General features: G+C 43.2%; 7 non-coding genes across 7 annotated transcripts; all 7 read right to left on the minus strand.

Annotated features, from left to right (window-relative positions):
• Positions 1 to 4,473: 4,473 nt before the first annotated feature.
• On the minus strand, positions 4,474 to 4,545 carry trnap-agg. The gene has a single exon. It is a non-coding gene; the product is annotated as a tRNA-Pro (tRNA).
• Positions 4,546 to 6,131: 1,586 nt separating this feature from the next.
• Positions 6,132 to 6,213, minus strand: trnal-uag. The gene has a single exon. It is a non-coding gene; the product is annotated as a tRNA-Leu (tRNA).
• An 8,661-nt stretch (positions 6,214 to 14,874) lies between these two features.
• Positions 14,875 to 14,956, minus strand: trnal-aag. The gene has a single exon. It is a non-coding gene; the product is annotated as a tRNA-Leu (tRNA).
• Positions 14,957 to 15,915: 959 nt separating this feature from the next.
• Positions 15,916 to 15,997, minus strand: trnal-uag. Its single transcript has one exon. It is a non-coding gene; the product is annotated as a tRNA-Leu (tRNA).
• A 1,827-nt stretch (positions 15,998 to 17,824) lies between these two features.
• On the minus strand, positions 17,825 to 17,906 carry trnal-uag. Its single transcript has one exon. It is a non-coding gene; the product is annotated as a tRNA-Leu (tRNA).
• Positions 17,907 to 19,386: 1,480 nt separating this feature from the next.
• Positions 19,387 to 19,468, minus strand: trnal-uag. The gene has a single exon. It is a non-coding gene; the product is annotated as a tRNA-Leu (tRNA).
• Positions 19,469 to 20,426: 958 nt separating this feature from the next.
• On the minus strand, positions 20,427 to 20,508 carry trnal-uag. Its single transcript has one exon. It is a non-coding gene; the product is annotated as a tRNA-Leu (tRNA).
• Positions 20,509 to 20,760: the final 252 nt, after the last annotated feature.

Genomic DNA, 20,760 nt, shown 5'->3' on the forward strand with positions numbered 1-20,760 from the left:
CGTAAGATGCAACAACTCCTATAATCGGCTTTCTGGAGGGCAGCTCACTAAAGACCACCAAGAGGGGACTCCCTAGCTGCAACGACATCTACCTCGAGTGCAGCAAGTTGATTTTGTTAGCTCAAGTTGAGCATTGTTACAGATTATCATGACACCTTTGGACTCACCCTAAGTGGGACACAGTGTCATTTATTTTTTGGTTTTGGGACAAGGCCCACCTACGTTTGAAGGGATGGGCAGGGGTGGGGGGATTGTTTTTGGGGATATGTTCTATGTTAAATACCTATCTTTATTCCTTCCTTTGTCTTCTTTCCACCCTCTTTTGCTCGCATTGCTCAATGAAAGGTTGCTAATTATGCTATCAATATTAGATAATGTCTTCCAACTTAGTTAAGTTAGTATCGTGGAATGTCAGGGGGATGAACTCGAAATACAAGAGAGCATCTATATTTAACTATCTTACTAAAAAAGACCCACCTGCAATAATATGCCTTCAGGAAACCCACCTGGAGGGGCAGAGGATACTAGCACTCAAGAAATACTGGGTAGCCCACTCCTTCCACTCCACCTACTCCTCTTACGCGAGAGGGGTCTCTATATTAGTACGGAAAGGCCTCCCATTTGTGTGTCTAGCTGTCAAAAGCGACCCGCAAGGGAGATTTTTCACTATACACTGCAAAATACATGAAATTACTCTAACGTTATGCTCCTTGTATGTTCCTCCCCCTCTCACTCTGGGTACACTAAATGCTGTGATGAACAAGCTGCTTGAACTACCTGTTGCGCCCCTGTGCATAATAGGAGACTTTAATATGGTTATGAACCCACAATTAGACAAAATACCTATAGGGCAGACCGCACACTCCACTTTCTCTAGATGGTCAGAAGCCATGATGCTAAAAGATATATGGAGACTTAAACACCCTAGGGACAAAGCCCATTCATGTCACTCACTGACCCACAAAACGCTTACCCGTATAGACCTAGCTTTGGTAACTCAAGACTTCACCCCACTGGTGGTAGGGGCTGTGTACCTACCCAGAGTGCTCTCAGATCACTCCCCCCTCCAACTCACCTTAGACACTCAAGCCCCTACACAATCTAGAATTTGGCGCCTCAGCCCAATCTGGCTTAAAATACCTAATATTCTGGAAGCCAGCAATGAAGCCACAATACAGTATTGGGAGGAGAACGCCAACTCTACCACCCCAGATGTCCTCTGGGATGCCTCTAAAGCAGTGGTACGGGGCAAATTGATACAAGCCATTAAACGTTATCGCAAGCAACGCCAAGAGGAAGTTGATCTCCTTGAGGCTAATTTAATGCAAGCGCAAAGTGACTACACAGCCCAACCCACAAATAATACATACCAGGCTATCAAATTTGCAGAACAGGCGTTAACACTGAAACAGGTAGAACTTACCAAAAAGCAACTCCTCTATACTCAACAAAGAATATTTGACCAGGGTGAGAAAAACAGTAAGCTCTTAGCTAGGTTAGCGAAACTTCCAACAGAAACAGTAACAGTAGCAAGGATAGCAACAACCGATGGCAGAAATATTACCAACCCAAAGGCTATAGCCGACGAATTTGCTGTATACTATGCTAATTTATACACTTCCAGAGGGGGAGCCACAACTGACCAAATCCGAGGATATCTCTCTACAATCCCCTTCCCTACACTAGACACCCACCAATCCAACTACCTTAACGAACCCATAACCAAGAGTGAATTACTACAGGCCCTACAAGCCCTCCCCCCGCAAAAAACTCCAGGCCCGGATGGGTACCCTGCGGAGTGGTACAGAGCGCACGCGGAACATATACTTCCACACCTTTTAGACACCCTAAATGAGGCTAAAAACAGTGACAATCTACCCCAATCGATGAGAGAGGCAATTATAGTAGTAATACCCAAAGCGGGTGGAGACCCCTCGCAATGTGGAGCATACAGACCAATTTCCCTCCTCAATGTGGATGTTTAAGTCCTAGCTAAAGTATTAGCCACACGCCTCTCCAAAGTAATAACCACACTAATAGAGCCAGACCAGCCAGGTTTTATGCCACTGAAAGCCCCTGACATAAACATCAGGCGGCTCTACACCAACTTGCAAGTCACACACGAGAGTATTGGGAATAGAGCAATACTATTTATAGATTGGGAAAAGGCCTTCGACTCCGTCGAATGGACCTACCTATGGGAATTTCTGCCACACTACAATATAGGTAGAGAATTTATAGACTGGCTTAAGCGTCTCAGCTAGGGTGAGAGTTAATGGAATCCTATCCTCGACCATTACTATGCACAGGGGAACAAGACAGGGATGCCCCCTGTCTCCCCTCCTCTTTGCCCTAGCTGTCGAACCACTCGCAATTGCTGTCAGGAAAGCAATAAACTACAAAGGACTCAAATTCCGGGAAGTGGGGGAAAAAATTTCACTATATGCGGACGACGTACTCCTGTATTTCCACTATACAGGACCCTCTCTGCAAATAGCGATGGAACTGATACAAACCTATGGCACACATTCTGGGCTCAAGGTGAATTGGAGGAAATCTGTCATTTTTCCAATTGACCAACCAGTAACCCCTATCAGACCCCCACATCCTGACCTACAACTAGCGGACTCATTTAAATACTTGGGTATTCAGATACACAAGGACTTATCCCGATATACAGCACTAAACTTAGAACCTATAATCCAACATTATGCCAGAACTGTAGAGGTGTGGCAGCGACTCCCACTTACTCTCTGGGGAAGGGTGACTCTCTTCAAAATGATTTTCCTCCCAAAATTTCTATATGTATTTTGCAACGCCCCCATATATCTACCCAAAAAACTCTTTCTGCGAATAGACAAAATTACCACTTCCTTTATTTGGAACAACAAAACTCCACGAATAGACAAAGAGATCCTATGTGCCCCTCAAGAAAGGGGAGGTCTGGGGCTACCTAATCTCCAAGCGTATTATATCGCCTCCCAAGTGGCCTACATCCACTGGTGGCTTGCCCCAGACGCTGAAAACCCGAATATGGCGTTACAAGCCACAATACTGGGCTCGGTTGATGCCATGGAAAATGCCCCATACCGAACACAAGGAGACATATACCATACTATCCCTATTATAAAACTTACACACAGACTGTGGCTCATGGCACTCCGCAAACTAAATATAGACCCACCACTCCTCTCACCCAGGCTCCCCCTCTGGAACAACAATAATTTACTTCACCTTACGCAACTGCCCCAATTCCAAACTTGGCCCATAGCAGGTATAAAAAGGCTCAAGGATAAACTTGGGGAGAACTTGTTCCCCACATACACTGACCTTAGAAGCAGACCTTTACTAACTGATGTTAAACTGTGTAAATATTTACAGCTGAGGGAGGCATTTGTAGACCAATTCCGGGAAACATCCTTAGTTTATGAGAACTACCCCATAGAAAATTTGTTGGCCCAGGAATGCCCCCCCAAGCTGGTGTCTCGGCTCTACTCCCTACTGAACTCAGCCTCACAGGCTCCCTTCCACAGAACTTACCTCAAATGGAGATCATTGCTGGATGACCTGACAGACAAGCAATGGGAGGAGGTGACAGAGAACTTATACCATTTTTTGATATCCTCTAGGGATAGGCTAATTCAATACAAATTCCTGATGCAGATCTACTATACCCCGGTCAGGTTAAAGGAAATTGGTCGCAGAGAGACTGACAAGTGTCACAGTTGTCAAACAGACCAAGCAGACTTTCTACATATGATCTGGAACTGCCCCACGATTCAGGATTTCTGGAAAGACATCACCACACACGTCACTCCACCTTGCCTATCCTCCCCTCCTCTCACCACATACCTGCCTACTCGGCATCCTGGAAGATCAAGTAGGAAGCACTGCCTCTAGACTGTTTGCCCGATCCCTACTCTACTATTCTCGGAAATGTATTATACTCCACTGGATGGGACCCAAACCTCCCCGGAAAAAACAATGGACTAAACTCATCAATGGAGCCTTACCTTCCATTAAACTGACATACCTTGCCAGAGGATGCCCAGCAAAGTTTGATAAAATATGGCAACCATGGCTGGACGAGGAAAGGGACCCCCTGCCTAGAACAGTGGACACGTCGGACCCACCACACTGAGCCCCCATGCCTCACCAATGCGAGCAAATGTATAAACCCCTTGCCAATTTCTCCCTCCCTCTCTTTTCTTCCCTTCTTTTCCCCCCCTTTCTTACACTTGTTTTGCTTGTTTGGAAAAAGGAAAATAAAAGCATTTAAAAAAAAAAAATGCATTTGTTACTATTACCTATTTCGTCTTGATGTTGATGGATGTGCACAAAGCTTTGTCATCAAATATTTATATATGACAAAAAAGGTTATTCAGAGGGTGGCTGTCAAAATCCTCACCTAACTCCATTACCTAAACACCATCAAGAATTCCTGGAGAACGTCACGTTCCACTAAAAAGCCACGGGCTCGTCCGGGATTTGAACCCGGGACCTCTCGCACCCTAAGCGAGAATCACACCCCTAGACCAACGAGCCAAATGTTGAGCACATGTTGGAAGCCATCTATGCTATATGTAAGCTACAAATTGAGCCTACACAGCTTGGAAAGACAACAGTCTTGTCCATTTTCACAAAATTTGGAGGGCTTCTAACCCATGCCTCCATAGAGACTGGAGCCTAACTACAGCTCCTTAATGTGGCCAACAAGCGAATCTTCTCCCGATGTGCCCACCTAGTCATTCTAGTTACAGCGCTGTAGCCCTATTTAAAATATGGTATCAAGGAAACAGTTGTGAGGTGAATGCTAATGGGCACGGTAATAAGGAATTCAGCCCTTTGTCTGAATATATATGCACCCCAAATAACAGCCGATAACCTCTTTGTGCCAGGCTGAAAGTAGACAAGTAGTAGCAATTTATTCTGTGTGCTATACAAGCAAGTGCTACTGCCTTTGGCTGTGCTTGTCTTCTTTCCTTCTTCTCAGGCAGTTTTAGCTCCTCCCCATCAGGCTGATGATGGCTCCCCCATAGATGATTTTGTTCCCTGGTGCCACGCTTCAGATGATAGAAGCATTTTGGACTGATTTTGGACAAATGGAAAGTTGGTTGGTAAGTAGGAAAGGGAATATTATATATTTAACATACTATCAGTATCAGGTTAGGCTATTTGGCTCATAAAAGTAGTGACATGTTCCTAGACTGGTTCTAATTATTCTCACTTTGACTTCATGGCCATGTACATGCCTAATATTATTCTCTATGTATCCATGAATAGTGATGAGTGAAATGTTTCGCCAGGATTCGCTGCAAAAAAAAGCCTTATAGCTTCTAATGGATGAAAAAATGTTGCACGGTTAAAAATAAATGTTTCCCAAGAAAATGCCAATTGACTTTAACACATTTTGTGAATTTTTGAGCAAAGTGAAATGGGCCAGATTCGCTCATCCTGAATCATGAAACACTGGATTTTAGTTTGATTCATTCCTCAGTTAGGTTGTTTTAAATTTTTGTTAAAGATTGGCAGCGGTGGGATTCAAACCCACGCCCCCCAGGAGACTGGAGCCTTAACCCAGCACCTTAGACCGCTCGGCCATGCTACCAGCTGGTTTGCTTCCTTTATAGTACATGTAGGCATATTTGCGCTTTAAATCAGACCAGATCAGTTAGCGCATGAGGCTCCACACTTTTTTTCTTCCTGGGCACCCCTTCTCTTTCTGACTGTGATGACTTCAAATAGGTGCCCACTTGGCATGCCTTGTTGATTTTTATCGGAGGCAGTGAGCATGCCCAGGAGGCACCTATTTGAGGTCTTCATCGTTGGAGAGAAAAGGAAAGGGGGCAGAGCTTCATGTTAGACAAGGAAGTCAGTTAAATGGGTCACCAGCACCAGAAGGGTCTTCCACAAACCCACACCCCTAAAGTATATGTAACAGAAGTCCCATACAAGTAAATAGGATTTGCCCATTGTTAACAGGGTTGGACAATCACATACAAGTAAAAGGAAGCAGGATTTCAATCTGGCAGACTCTAGTTGACACTGTTTTAACCCAAATGCCACTATGTTTGTGTGAAACAGTACAGGCAGCACAACTGTAACAGCAGCGAGTCCATTTTTACAAAATTTGGCAGTGGTGGGATTCGAACCCACGCCTCCAAGGAGACTGGAGCCTAAATCCAGCGCCTTAGACCGCTCGGCCACGCTACCATCAGGTAGGGCATTTTCCCGGGCCTTGTACATTTTTTTTTTTCAATTAATATGAATAAAATGAGTCAAAACAAAAGAACAAGATTGCACGAATAATCAAAATTGCTACATGTATGGCCACCTTAATACACAGAAAAGAGATATTATACAAGATATGGAAAGGAAGTAAAAGCCTAGAGACCCATATAGAAATACAGTATATGCCAGCATGGGGGCCGGATTAAACATTTTCCCCTTATTTTTTTTATTTACAAAATTAATTTGTTTCTTATGTTATAATTGCTCTGGTATTTACACACACGTATCTTAATATCCTGCCCAGGGATCAGGGCTGGAACTAGGGGTGGGCAAAAGAGGCATCTGACTAGGGTGCAGCAGTGGGGGGGCCTCTCCTGCCCACCACTGGTCCACACTTGACCCTGCCGTCTCTAGGGCATATAGGCAGTGATGTCCCCACCCCACATCACTGTGGTGATGAAAGTGCATGAACCTTGCCAGGGTGTCCTCATCTTTAGGGATGAGGACCAGTTCTGGTTCTGGCAAAAATTTTTGCAAATCCATTGGAAGAACATGTCTGGCATTGAATGATTCAAAACCATGCCCCCAAAGAGCCTAAATTCAGCACCTTAGATCCACGCTACCTGATACCTGAAGCAGAGGAAGGCTGTTGATATTTCAAGGGTTCTATTGGGGAAGATTGACTAAAACACTAACACTCTTTTTTTTTTTCATCTTAATATTCAATAGGCTCGTTTCCATGAATGTCTGGCAGGAAAAGTTGCAGATAAGTCACAAAAATTTAAAAAATATTCAATTTAAGACTGTGATCAAATTAGGAAAACCGGGCAGGGCTCAGTAACATTGACCGGTTGCCGCGTCATAGCTCCACCCCATGATGTCATGGCCCCACCTCTTTCCCGCTGCATGACGTCACAGCCCTGCCTCTTCCCCGTCCCCTGTGACGTTACCCCTACCCGGCTAAGAAAGCCGGCAGAGGTGGCAACCCTAATCAAAAATCCGAAGCAAAAGAAGGATCCTCCTCCAGGGAAGGGACATCTGCTATTGACTTATTTATGATCTCAGCAAGTTTTAGCTGGCGAATTGTCGGATTCTGATTTTTAGCTGTTTTGGCCCATAGTTAATCTCGGAGAAGTCGCAACTTTTTTTCTGCGACCTTTAGCGGGGGAAAAAAATCCAACAGTTAGTAAATGGCCCCCCATTGGTCCCTGTGCAAGGCTATTTTTTAGTGCACCAAGTTTCAATTTATGCTTTTGTTGGTATATGAGCCCTTATGGGGCAGATCTAAGGGCAGGGGCACTGAGAATGTGTTATTTATGCAGAGACAGTTCTATAGCTAGGGAAAACTTGCTTGTGAGTCTAATGAACCTTTAACTTCGTCACGACTAGATCCTTCCGTTCCCCGGCTCATATACAGAATGTGGATTCTAATCGTGTGTGCAATAAGCCAAGAATTCCATTGTACTTCTGGCTTCCTGGAATGCCACTATGGTCGAGTTATTTATTCACAATCCAGCCGGCACGTGACAAGTGACAAGCCCTTATCAGCGCTCCTCAGCGTGTCTGCAAACTGGGGAAATTCCCAGATAAAGCAACCATTGTGCAATTCCAGTAAAAAAACTGAATTATGGTAACTGCAACAGATATCTCCGTGTTCCTGGATTCCACGCGGCAGCACTAACAGGAACTGCAAAGCAAGAAAATAAATATATAATGGAGAAATAAAATAAAAAATCCTGGGTTTCTCAGGGTAATAAAGTCACATGAAGGTGCCAGTTCCACAGAACCGCCCACATGGTATTTGCTCTGCTTCTGCCCAAGAAGATGCCAACGGTTTTTATTAGCGAAGAACTGTCACTTTTTCACAAATAGGTTTATTTGTTCTAGATTTTGAGATATAAATGGGTGCTGGGCAGTAGATGTATTAGCTGGGGCACCACAGCCCTGTACTTACCTCCCATTTACCCATGTACTTACCTCCCACTTTTTTTGCTCTTTCCACACCGTGAAGAATTGTGAATGAGCCCTATTATATCAGAAACAGAGGGTAATGGCACCCTAGACACATTATATACTGGCAGAGGCAGGGTACACCAGCCCCCCTATAAACATTATATATGGTCAGAGGCAGTTGGTACTGGCATTCCAGGGACATTATATATAGTCAGAGGCAGTGATGGGCCAAAGCCAGCCAGGCACCCTAGGCAACCCCGCTTGAATCCTTGCCCTCACCCCCTCCGGGCCTGCCCCTAGCATTGCACCCTAGACACATGCCTCTTCTGCCTACACCTAGTTCTGGCCCTGATCAGAACAAGAGAGTCCTGTCCCCCCAGGCACACTATATATGGTCAAAATCAGTAAGTATTGGCCCCCCAGACACATTATATATGTTTGGAGGCAGTGGGTCCTGGCCCCCCAGGTACATTATATATGGTCAAAATCAGTAAGCACTGGCCCCCCAGACACATTATATACGTTCAGAGGCAGTGGGTACAGAAACCCCAGGCACATTATACCCAGTTAGAGGCAGTTGCTAATGGCACCCAGTGAGCAACAGTGGGTGCTGACATCTCAAATAGTGAGGAGCTGTGTCATAGCCCTGCCCCCATGACATCACAGCCCCGGCTTTTTTAGCAGATGCATCATATACAATGAGAGACAGTGGGTACTGGCACCTGAGACACATTATATAAAGTGAGAAACAGTGGTTACTGGTATCCCAATAAGATTATAGCATTTCATGCTAGGATCAACCAATAAGGAAATCTGTCAGAGATGTAGGGAGATAAAGGGTTTGCTTACCTTTACTTTAAGTAGTCCCCAGAAAGTTTAATCCAGCCAAGGGCATGTTTTAGAGTTTTCAGGTTAAAGAGTTTGATGGCAGTTCTGTAGTTGGTCAGGGGGTGTCGGATTTCCTTTATAAAGGGGGTCACCATGTGTTATGTCCAGTTCCCCACTTGGATTTCCAGGGCCCACTGAGGGCCATTCATTCCAGCCACTGAGTTCCCAAACACCATCTTAAATCCTCCCTGCACTCTTCCCCCCAACGTGTACCCCCGAATCACAATCTCCCTGCAGGCCAAGCAATAGGTCTCCCATTTAAGGAAAGTGAGTCAGGCTGAGGGTACTTAGAGCAGCCAGAGGCTCCAACAAAAAGAGCAGAAGGCTTAGTACCCCCAGTATTCTTTAGTGTTGATCCTCAACTGCTCAGGGGTATAAGTGAATACTACCCCTGATTGTAACTAATGCTCTGCTTGTGCACATTATACAGCGCTTCACAATAAATTTAAACAAAGAGGGATCTTAAAAAGTTTAACAAATAAGGGTATACAGTAACAATAGGATCAGAGGGCCCTGCTCCCAAGAGGTTACAATCTACAGGGGTAAGCCTAATGCATTTCATGCTTGCCCAACACTTAGGGGCTGATTTACTAACCCACGAATCCGACCCGAATTGGAAAAGTTCCGACTTGAAAACGAATATTTTGCGACTTTTTCGTATGTTTTGCGATTTTTTCGGATTCTGTACGAATTTTTCGGATCCAATACGATTTTTGCGTAAAAACGCGAGTTTTTCGTATCCATTACGAAAGTTGCGTAAAAAGTTGCGCATTTTGCGTAGCGTTAAAACTTACGCGAAAAGTTGCGCATTTTTCGCGTAAGTTTTAACGCTACGCAAAATGCGCAACTTTTTACGCAACTTTCGTAATGGATAGGAAAACTCGCGTTTTTACGCAAAAATCGTATTGGATCCGAAAAATTCGTAAAGAATCCGAAAAAATCGCAAAACATACGAAAAAATCGCAAAGTACCGATCATTACGAAAAAAACGCAATCGGACTCCATTCGACCCGTTCGTGGGTAAGTAAATCAGCCCCTTAGTCACAGGCTCCAAAGAGGAAAGTTAAATATCCATAATAAAAAGGTAGCAAACCACAACCACTATTACCTAAAACCAATCATTGTAAAATACGTCATCCATTACATCACTATTTCTTAGATCCACTTTTTGGGGATTCAAACAAACACCAAATCATTCAAGAGGATTTGGCTAAATCAAATTGGAACCCTAATTTGCAAATACAAGGAGGGGGTGGATATCAGTGTAAAGTAAAAAAAAAAAATAAAAAAAAAATTTGCGATAGTCACAAAAGTTAGATTTGATTTGCCCAAATCCAAATCTTGCTGGAAAAGGCATAGATTCAGTTGAATTCCAAACTGAATCCAGGATTTGGTGTATGTCAAAATAATATGACATATTATTATATATTATCTCCAATATGTTTATTATATTATATTTACAGGTCATTCCCCATCTGTTTTGAATATAGCGAATTTCCCATTCACATGTAAATATGGCCACCATATGGCAATACATACACAAGGTATAATGAGGTGAGCTCCATAGCTGCTGTGTCCCTGAATAGAGATAAATAAGCAGCAGCGTAACGACAGTAGAACCCTGATTCTATGGTTTCCCTCCTCTTGTCCCAGCACTGCCATAAAGGTAGAAATGCCTGAAGCTCTAAATGAAAACTCTGAATGGAATTCCAGCAGCAGGCAACCTTATCTGAGCCATTCATGGGGACACCCTGCCATCTACTGTCCACAGAGCTAAAAATCCTAACATAATAGGAATAAATGCTCTTCCACTTTGGCTGCTTCATTGTCATGCCCCAAGACCATCCTAATATGAACACAAACCAAGTAAGAGCCACAGCTCCACCAACTCCATTGTGGGTCACTAAGGAACAAAACAGGGACCACAATATAATGCTTCTAATAAAGGGCTTTACTATCCTATGCTGAGTAGTTCTATCCCATGAAACCATAGATTTTTCCAGAAACACATTCTGATGAATCCAAAATGGGTTCATATGTTTTTCTTCTCCAAACTACAAAACTGCAATTCTTTCCTAAAGTGATAGGAATTTTCAAATTCAGATCGTTATCTCCCAGATGTCATTAGATGTCTGTTATCTCCCAGATGTCAAAAAGCATTAAAAATGAATGCCAGGGGTCTACTCAACAGTTTGATGTCAGGGTTGCCACCTTTTATAAAGTTAAATAAAGGCAGGGAAAGGCCAGAGACACGAACGGGCGGACCAGGACCTGAAGGGGCAGATCTGTATGGCTAGAAGTGTACATTTAACAGGAATTGGGGTGGGCCTGGGGAGAAGGGAGTGGGCGCTACAAATTCACAGGCAAGTACATAGCTGGCTGCTTGGTTTGGGTATTTAGCCAGTTTCAACCTTATTTGATAATCAAAATCTCCCCTTGTGACAGGTGGTCTTTACCATCACTATATACTTTGCATCCCTATAAATAATTTTGATAAGTGGTTGAAGTCTTGCAGGCAAAATTGTGGAGTAGAGTTGGTCTACTATCTCCTTAAAGCAGCGTCTCTATGGCCAGCTTTGCCTGGCTGGGAGGCTTCAAAGCTATGGTTACTTCCTTGGTCATTATCGTGGCAGCCAGATGTTCTTTCTGAGCAGTAATAAATCTTCAGCATTCAAATGAATCTAAAAAATGGTCTCCTTCGTTAAGGGTGGGTTGGAATATTTTTCCAAAACTTTGATTTGAAGAGTTGTTTGGTCTGATGGTTTGTTCCCTGTACAATAATGATAACATTTCTTTTAGCTAAGCTGATTGGTGCACTTGATCAGATCTGTTTGGATTATTTTATCCCTTGTGATGTGTATTCGTTTAGTTCATCGACTGGTAGGGGTTGGGTCATTTTCCACTTCTAGATGCGCCAACGTTTTCTCTAGAGTAGATTGTAGCTGTCTGAATAAAGAGGCCTCTGGTAACTGATTGATGAATGCAACTATGGGCTAATATGATTTATCTAATGAGATTTAGCTCACAGAACTCTGAGACTGGCTTCATTTAGTTCTTTCCTGTATTTGTTGGGAGCAAAGACTCTCTGCAAATGTTGCTTTCTGGGGCAGTTATTCTTCATGCCCTGCATAGCAATGCAGTATGTGGGCAGTTCTACAACAGAGCTAGTTAAGGAAAAATAACTGGATACCAAACTGTACCTTCTGCTTCCAACACTGTTTCAGTTCTTACAAAAGCTTGTAAGTCGTTGAATAAGAAAATAGAAAGTGGTGGTATTTCCATCTTTATTTTCACCCTTAAATATGCCCCAATATTTGTGTGAAACAGCACAGCATGGCTCAGTACAGTAGAGCAGGAAACTGATCCATAGCTACAAAAGTTGGCAGCAGTGGGAATCAAACCTACACCCCCGAACAGACTGGAGCCTTAACACAGCACCTTAGACGCTCAACCATGCAACCCACAGATTTGGCCTTGATTTACTGGCCTGTAAATCAGAAAGGCCATACATAACTGTTTCAATTCTTACAAAAATCTTGGGTTTGCAATGCCTTTAGCATTAGGGTTTTGGACGGGCCACGTTATATGCTGAATAACATACGTCTAATACAAGACTAACCAGGACGTGTAACACACATCAACCAATTAGATGCTTGTTTTCAAACAACTGTTGGTGTCGGAGTGTTTGAGCCTGCCTCTAGATGCTAGACTTGCAAGCAAAACACAATAGAAATTGTCATAGACCATGTACCACCTGGTGGTGAATTTTGGTATTTTTTTTCATGCGTTAACTGAAAGAGGCATAACACTACAACATGGTAAAGGAACATGGCTGCATCTGAATGGGGCCCATACAATATATTCTCTGGTGCCTTACTGACTGAGATGAGAAGAAAGGAATGTGAAGCTGTGGAATTATCTCCCGGTCCTACATGCAGATCCATTATAAATAAGCAGAACGCCGTGGAATTTATGAATGCAAAAATGCAGGTTGCAGGCCCATGTGTGGATATGGTTGCTTTTCTGAGACCATGGGCTGGTGCTCCTATTTACTGAAAACTGGACTGGTCCAGGGTACTACTGCACATTGCAATCGTCTTCCACTTCTTGAATCTTTGCTGCAGCCTTAGGCCAACTTTTTGCTTCTACATTTAGTTAATCAGTTTTCTTCACCTGGACTGGGATGTAGAGAGGATCCAGGAAGAAGAAGATGGTGGTGTGGTGCTCCTACAGTAAAGCCCCCTAACAGTTTTCAAGGTCTTTAGGTAGGCAATGACATTCAGTGGGGGTGCCTTATGATTTCTCTTTAGTTAAATTTACTTTCCTATATAAAGGTATATTTCTAGTACAAGAAACCATTAGCTCACCTAGATTTCCTTTGGTGTCACAGTAACGACCTTCTGAAGAATTTGCTGCTTGAGTGGGAATCAGGAAAACCGAGAGGTATTATCAGTGCATCTTTCCCAGGCTGTGATGTGACCCATGGTAACAGAACTGTGTCTCAGTATGAACAGATACTTCTATGGGCCAACAATGTAACAATTCTACTGCCAATCCCATAATGCAAAGTAACAGAACAAGTCCACAGGAAGTGAACTGGTAGAACAGAAGAAAAGACAAAATGTCAGGAAGGTTCTTAGTGAACTGTAAGTTATAATTAGTGATGAGCGAATCTGTCCCGTTTCACTTCGGCGAGAAAAACGGAAAAAATTCACGAAATGGGGAAAATGTTGCACGTCAAAAAATTGTCATGTGCGCGCGAGACGATTCTTTTTTGACGCGGATGACAATTTTTGGACACGTGGTGAATTTTGTCGCCCATTTTGCCAATGGCAAAACGTAGAAATTTCGCCCATAACTAGTTATAACCTCTTTCCTTATTTTCCTACCCGAGGAACACAAGGTTGAAAGAAAAATAATGTCCGGGTGTACGAGAGATATGTATAGTCCCTGACCTGCCCAAAAGCCCTTCAAATAATCGTTGTTGTTGCTTCATCCTACAGTTCCTTCTTGCATTAGGGTTACAGGCCTTGTTGGAACACACATCAAACAATCAGAGTGGGAATCAGGAAAACCGAGAGGTATTATCAGTGCATTTTCCCAGGCTGTGATGTGACCCATGGTAATAGAACTGTGTCTCAGTATGAACAGATACTTCTATGGGCCAACAATGTAACAATTCTACTGCCAATCCCATAATGCAAAGTAACAGAACAAGTCCACAGGAAGTGAACTGGTAGAACAGAAGAAAAGACAAAATGTCAGGAAGGTTCTTAGTGAACTGTAAGTTATAATTAGTGATGAGCGAATCTGTCCCGTTTCACTTCGGCGAGAAAAACGGAAAAAATTCACGAAATGGGGAAAATGTTGCATGTCAAAAAATTGTCATGTGCGCGCGAGACGATTCTTTTTTGACGCGGACGACAATTTTTGGACACGTGGTGAATTTTGTCGCCCATTTTGCCAATGGCGAAACGTAGAAATTTTGCCCATAATTAGTTATAACCTCTTTCCTTATTTTCCTACCCGAGGAACACAAGGTTGAAAGAAAAATAATGTCCGGGTGTACGAGAGATATGTATAGTCCCTGACCTGCCCAAAAGCCCTTCAAATAATCGTTGTTGTTGCTTCATCCTACAGTTCCTTCTTGTATTAGGGTTACAGGCCTTGTTGGAACACACATCAAACAATCAGATGTTCCTATTCAGAAAATCCACTGATTGCCTGGCTGGTAACATTGCAACAAACATGGTGTGCATTATTTTATGAATGCGATACAGAGATGCTGGTTTTGCAAAAGCTTGGCAGCGGTGGGATTTGAACCCACGCCCCCGAAGAGACTGGAGCCTTAATCCAGCGCCTTAGACCGCTCGGCCACGCTACCAGAAGTCGTAAAGCTTCACCTCCCTTCCACACTTCTGTATGTTATTTTTCAGACTTACCCTTTAAAGAGCGGAGCTTTTGATGCATTATTTAAATGCAGAGAACCTTGGCAGAGGTGGGACTCCAAAAACATTTTTAATATATATAATGAAAGAACCCATAATTCTAAGCTTTCAGAAGAATTTACATTCACAAATTATTTTAAGACAACTGAATGCTTTTCTTTGTCATTAACAGAAAGATGCTTTTAGGATTTTTTTTCATAAAGTAAACAGCTCTGGGATGAAGATATATATATGGGGCCAAAACAATTCCATCTGTGGTGCCTTACTGACAGAGGCGCCGCAGAATTCTCTCGTGGCAGCAAGTCATATATATGTGCAAAATCCAATACAAGTTATTGCAAGTGGAATTTCCATCTGAAACAGCACAAAAACATACAAACAAAAGTGTAAAAATGAAGTCAGATGGAAATTCGACTTGCAATAACTTGTATCGGATTTTACAGGGCTTGTAACCGACACCAACAAATCAGATTTTTCTTTTAAACAGCTGTCGGCTGCCTGACCGGTTATTTTATGAACATTGACTGTAACGGACATTCCTGTTTTACAAAACCTTGGCAGCGGTGGGATTCAAACCTACGCCCCCGAAGAGACTGGAGCCTTAATCCAGCACCTTAGACCGCTCGGCCACGCTACCAATTTACAGGATACCTCCAAAGGACCTGTCTCCATAAAAAATGATATTTATACATTCATACACCAACTCACTGAGTCCCAAAAAGACGGCTCCAAAAAATGTTATGAAAGAAACTATAATTCTAAGTTCATACCCAATATACATGTGATAATGTGTAAATACAATTGTACTGAAAGCCGAATGTTTTAAACCTATAGAAAGATGCTTAGAATTAGATTTTCTTTCACAATATACAAGTGAGTACATTTTTATAAAACATGTCAGCAGTGGGATTTGAACCCACGCCACCAGAGAGACTGGAGCCTAAATCCAGCGCCTTAGACCACTCGGCCACGCTACCAGACACACACTAAATTTTGTGGGCCTTACACACTCTCTTTCTGTTACATACAAGAGAATTAATAAAAGAAAAAAAGTAGAACTTACTCAGAAGAGCCTGTTGCGCTGCCCCTAAGCACCATCTAGTAGACTAGAGTCCTGCGCAGAACCAATTTTTGAAACCTGAACCCAACTCGCAGCCCGCAACCCGTGTCCCTGACCCACAACCCACATTTCTACCAGCTTTGACCCAATACCCAACCCTCTGTTGCTGCAAACTGTTACATACTGGAAGTGACATCATCACTTTTGTGAAACAGGACAAAAACATACAAACAAAAGGGTAAAAATAAAGCCAGATGGAAATTCCACTTGCAATAACTTGTATGGGATTTTGCATACCTGTTCAGCCCGGGTGTTAAAGAAGTGTGTACATTTTTACAAAACATGGCAGCGGTGGGATTAAAACCTACGCCTCCAGAGAGACCGCTCGGCCACGCAACCAGCTAAATACCAATCAACATAGACCTTACACACTAGCTCTCAATTAACCAGAATTAATGAAAGAAAAAGTGCCACTAAAAAGTAGAACTTACTCAGAAGAGGTTGTTGCGCTGCCCCTAACTACCATTGAGTAGACTTGTGTCCTACACGGAACCAATTTTTGTTAACTAAACCCAAGTCGCAGCCCACAACCTGTGTCCCGGACGCACAACCCACATTTCCACTAGCTGTGACCCAATACCTGACTCTTACCTGCTTTATCTGCAACCCATTCCATGACCCACTGACCAACCACAACATGGTGCTCTTTGATGTTGCTCTCAATGGCCTCAAACTAGGTTTCCTAATTTTTTTATTTCTGGCTTGGAGACACAATTTTACTCCAAGCAGAACCTCCTTCAGGCCAGCAGTCCGCACAGGGCTCCGAAATAGCTCTTGTAGTCCTTATTCGGCACAACTTTTCCCATGCTTGTGTGGCTCACCAATACTTTATACACCTGAGTGTGGCTCACAATTAAAAAAAATTTTGGGGATCCCTGTTCTAGCATTAGAGTACAGGCCTTGTAATGCACACAAACCAATCAGATGTCTGTTTTCAAACAACTGCTGGATGCCTGGCCGGTAACATTGCAACAAATAGGGTATGCATAATTTTATGAAAGTTGACTGTAACAGACAGCATTACAGAATTGTCTGGTTTCATAAAAACTTCACAGTGTTGGGATTCAAACCCAAACCCCCAAAAAGATCGATGTTTCAGCCCATCACCTAAGAGCGCTTGGCCACGCTACCAATTAACAAAGAGTCAACAGGGGGACCTGACTCCATAAAAAATTATATATATACATTCAAATACCAACTCATTGAGTCACAGATAGAAAACTTGACTCCAAAAATGTCTGACTCCTGAAACAATGTAGCCAAAGTCAGCTCCCTTTCAGGTCTGTTAATAAGTCGGTTTCTGCTTACAGGAGTCAAAACTCAACAGCCGGATGGTGCTTTCAGTAACAATTACATTTGCAAATAACTTTAAGACAACTGAATATTTTCATTCATTACTGATAGAAAGATGCTCAGAATTAGATTCTCTTATATATATATAATTTGGCCCATACAATATATTCTCTTGTGCCTTACTGACAGAGAGAAAAGAAAGGAATGGGAACTTGTGGTATTGTCTCCCGCCAGCAAGGTGTACCTGCCGACCCCATACAAGTAAGTAGAAAGGAGCAGAATTTCCATCGGACTCTATTTATATCCTTTTGTCTGTAGGTGAAACAGCAGAGCATGGCGTTTATAACAGGCAGCACAAATATTACAGAAGTGGGTACATTTCTACAAAACATGGCAGCGGTGGGATTCGAACCCACGCCTCCAGAGAGACTGGAGCCTAAATCCAGCGCCTTAGACCGCTCGGCCACGCTACCAGATGCAAACCACCAGGCATGGGCCTTGCACACATTCTTTATATTAAATATAACAGACTTAATAAAAGAAAACAGTAGCACTTACTCAGTAGAGGCTGTCGTGCTGCTCCTAAGTACTGTCCAGTCCTGCACAGAACTAATTTATAAAACCTAAACCGCAACACACATTTCTACCAGTTGGGACCCATTACCCGACTACCCCACTAGCTGACCCGACCTGCAACTGCCTTATCCGCAATCCGACCCATGGCCCACTGACCATCCCAAAGGCTCTGTTGACATAATTGCTGTCATTTGTTATCAAATATTTGATTGGCTGGTGTGAGGTACAATACACAGTTGAGCTCCAAACATCTCCGGACACCATATGCTGCTAAAACCAGGTCTTTATTATTCCATCTAAAAGCTGGACGCCTGACGCGTTTCGTGCGCGTACGCACTTACTCATAGGCATGAGTGTGAGGTACAACCCACAGTTCCTTCTAGCATTAGGACTGCAGGGCTTGTAACCGACACGCTACCAGATACACAGCAAGCCCTGTGGGCCTTACACACTCTCTTTCTGTTACATATAAGAGAATTAATAAAAGATAAAAAGTAGAACTTACTCAGAAGAGCCTGTTGCACTGCCCCTAAGTACCATCGAGTAGAGTAGAGTCCTGCGCCGAATCAATTTTTCAAACCTAAACCCAAGTCGCAGCCCGCAACCTGTGTCCCTGACCGACAACCCCCATTTCTACCAGCTGTGACCCAACCTGATCCATGACCCACTGACCCCCATTAAACAGGAAGCACTGTTGCTCCAAACTGGAAGTGACATCATCAGAAGTGGACGGGGGTAGAAAAAAAAAGTTTAAAAAATGTTTAAAGGAGTTAATCTAGAGATTCATACACCTCCTGGCCTTCCCAAGGGCTCTGTTGACATAATTGCTGTCATTTGTTATCAAACATCTGATTGGCTGGTGTGAGGTACAACCCACAGTTCCTTCTACCATTAGGACTGCAGGGCTTGTAACCAACACCAACCAATCACATTTTCCTTTTAAACAGCTGTCGGCTGCCTAAACGGTTATTTTATGAACTTGGACTGTAACGGACATTCCGGTTTTACAAAACCTTGGCAGCGGTGGGATTCGAACCCAAGCCCCCAAAACTGGAGCCTTAATCCAGCGCCTTAGACTGCTCGGCCACGCTACCCACTCATGGCATTTCTACAACGGGACCTGACTCCACAAAAAATAATATAAATACATTTATATACCAACTCACTGAGTCCCAGAAAGATGGCTCCAAAAAATGTTATTTATGCATTATGAAAGAAACTATAATTCTAAGTTCATACCCAATATACATGTGATAATGTGTAAATACAATTGTACTGAAAGCAGAATGTTTTCATTCTATAGAAAGATGCTTAGAATTAGATTTTCTTTCACAATATGGGCCTTATTTACAGAAGTCAGTACATTTTTACAAAACATGGCAGCGGTGGGATTCGAACCCACGCCTCCAGAGAGACTGGAGCCTAAATCCAGCGCCTTAGACCGCTCGGCCACGCTACCAGATACACAGCAAGCCCTGTGGGCCTTACACACTCTCTTTCTGTTACATATAAGAGAATTAATAAAAGATAAAAAGTAGAACTTACTCAGAAGAGCCTGTTGCACTGCCCCTAAGTATCATCGAGTAGAGTAGAGTCCTGCGCCGAATCAATTTTTCAAACCTAAACCCAAGTCGCAGCCCGCAACCTGTGTCCCTGACCAACAACCCCCATTTCTACCAGCTGTGACCCAACCTGATCCATGACCCACTGACCCCCATTAAACAGGAAGCACTGGTGCTGCAAACTGGAAGTGACATCATCAGAAGTGGACGGGGGTAGAAAAAACAAGTTTAAAAAATGTTTAAAGGAGTTAATCTAGAGATTCATACACCTCCTGGCCTTCCCAAGGGCTCTGTTGACATAATTGCTGTCATTTGTTATCAAACATCTGATTGGCTGGTGTGAGGTACAACCCACAGTTCCTTCTACCATTAGGACTGCAGGGCTTGTAACCAACACCAACCAATCACATTTTCCTTTTAAACAGCTGTCGGCTGCCTAAACGGTTATTTTATGAACTTGGACTGTAACGGACATTCCGGTTTTACAAAACCTTGGCAGCGGTGGGATTCGAACCCAAGCCCCCAAAACTGGAGCCTTAATCCAGCGCCTTAGACTGCTCGGCCACGCTACCCACTCATGGCATTTCTACAACGGGACCTGACTCCACAAAAAATAATATAAATAAATTCATATACCAACTCACTGAGTCCCAGAAAGATGGCTCCAAAAAATGTTATTTATGCATTATGAAAGAAACTATAATTCTAAGTTCATACCCAATATACATGTGATAATGTGTAAATACAATTGTACTGAAAGCAGAATGTTTTCATTCTATAGAAAGATGCTTAGAATTAGATTTTCTTTCACAATATGGGCCTTATTTACAGAAGTCAGTACATTTTTACAAAACATGGCAGCGGTGGGATTCGAACCCACGCCTCCAGAGAGACTGGAGCCTAAATCCAGCGCCTTAGACCGCTCGGCCACGCTACCAGATACACAGCAAACTCCGTGGGCCTTACACACTCTCTTTCTGTTACATATAAGAGAATTAATAAAAGATAAAAAGTAGAACTTACTCAGAAGAGCCTGTTGCGCTGCCCCTAAGTATCATCGAGTAGACGAGTCCTGCGCGGAACCAATTTTTGAAACCTAAACCCAACTTGCAGCCCGCAACCCGTGTCCCTGACCCACAACCCCCATTTCTACCATCTCTGAACCAATACCCGACCCTCAACTGCTTTA

Source organism: Xenopus tropicalis, chromosome 3 (assembly GCF_000004195.4).
Source record: "Xenopus tropicalis strain Nigerian chromosome 3, UCB_Xtro_10.0, whole genome shotgun sequence".
Taxonomy (NCBI): Eukaryota; Metazoa; Chordata; class Amphibia; order Anura; family Pipidae; genus Xenopus; species Xenopus tropicalis.